The sequence below is a fragment of the Engraulis encrasicolus genome, chromosome 24, assembly GCF_034702125.1.
Source record: "Engraulis encrasicolus isolate BLACKSEA-1 chromosome 24, IST_EnEncr_1.0, whole genome shotgun sequence".
Classification (NCBI taxonomy): domain Eukaryota; kingdom Metazoa; phylum Chordata; class Actinopteri; order Clupeiformes; family Engraulidae; genus Engraulis; species Engraulis encrasicolus.
In genome coordinates this window covers 41,996,885-41,998,075 of record NC_085880.1, presented here as the reverse complement: position 1 = coordinate 41,998,075, position 1,191 = coordinate 41,996,885, and positions in this window count along the sequence as shown.

Genomic DNA, 1,191 nt, shown 5'->3' with positions numbered 1-1,191 from the left:
AGCGGGGAAAATGGTTATAAAACCGCTAATATCACGTAATTATTGCATTAACATGGTAATAGCACAAAAAACAGCATGTTAATAGTGCTAATTGGCGATGTTCGGCGATGTTCGATTTTCGGCAATGTCGTCGGGGGCAGAGTTTTGCGCTGGTGCTGCCCCCCTCACAGGTGCCACCATAGCCTGACGACGCCACGCCATCCTATGTACTCCACCAGGGCTCTAAATTAACACCAGCCAATCAGCCAAATGCTGGTAAAATTTCAGTTTGGCTGGAAAAGACCAAATTAATACCCACTTTGACCCATTAGTGAGTGTGTATTTGACTATTGAGATTAACGTCTTACTAGCCATTTTGGCTGATTAAGAAAAAGGTTTACTTAGAGCCCTGTACTCCACCCAAAGAATTTGTCTCTGCACCTAGTCTGGCGAAAACCTCCAAGCTTGATTCGCTCACTGTTTAGCCAATTAGCAAACAGTTGAGAGCGGTGATGCAGAACTCACCCGCGAAGTCCGTTACTGATTGGTTAAGGTAACACTATTCACACTTTTTTTTGTTATTTGTATGCTTTTGCGACACTATATTGTAACAGCTGTGCTAATAAAGCACAATATGGGTTTTAATTTGAATTCGGAACTCCAATGAATTTAAATGACAGAGTAAGATCAGACCATCTCCCACTCTCCACGGAGACGGATTCCTCTTAGCTTTCACCAGACTGCTTGACGGAGTCATTAGTCGGTTTTCGCCCAGGCCAGTGCCACCCCCCCTGGGGTAGTTGCCCAGTTGGCCCACCCCTGAGTGGTTGTGTACAACTGGTCATGATGCACACTGGGCACTGTGTGGCTAGCTTGATTATCATCGACTTTCAAATCTCGTACCGAGATGTTGGTCTGACCAAGAAGATAACAAATAACGTTTCCCAAACGGCCTGGTTAACCCGCCTCCCTCGGTTTGCTACTGGTCAAGGCCAGAAAAGGCTGTGCCGAAGTTTAAACCAAACATTTTCTTAGTCCCAATAGAACGTCTCTGCTTAAACCACGTCACTGCCTTGAACACACCTCCCACCAGGGCCGTTGGGGCTGCTAAAAGTTGATTGCTTCCCGACAAAGTGGGTGGAGTTCCCGATTTCTCCGGAGCTTAGAAAATATATTTGTATAGCTCCTGTCCTGACTGCATCACTGGGACGG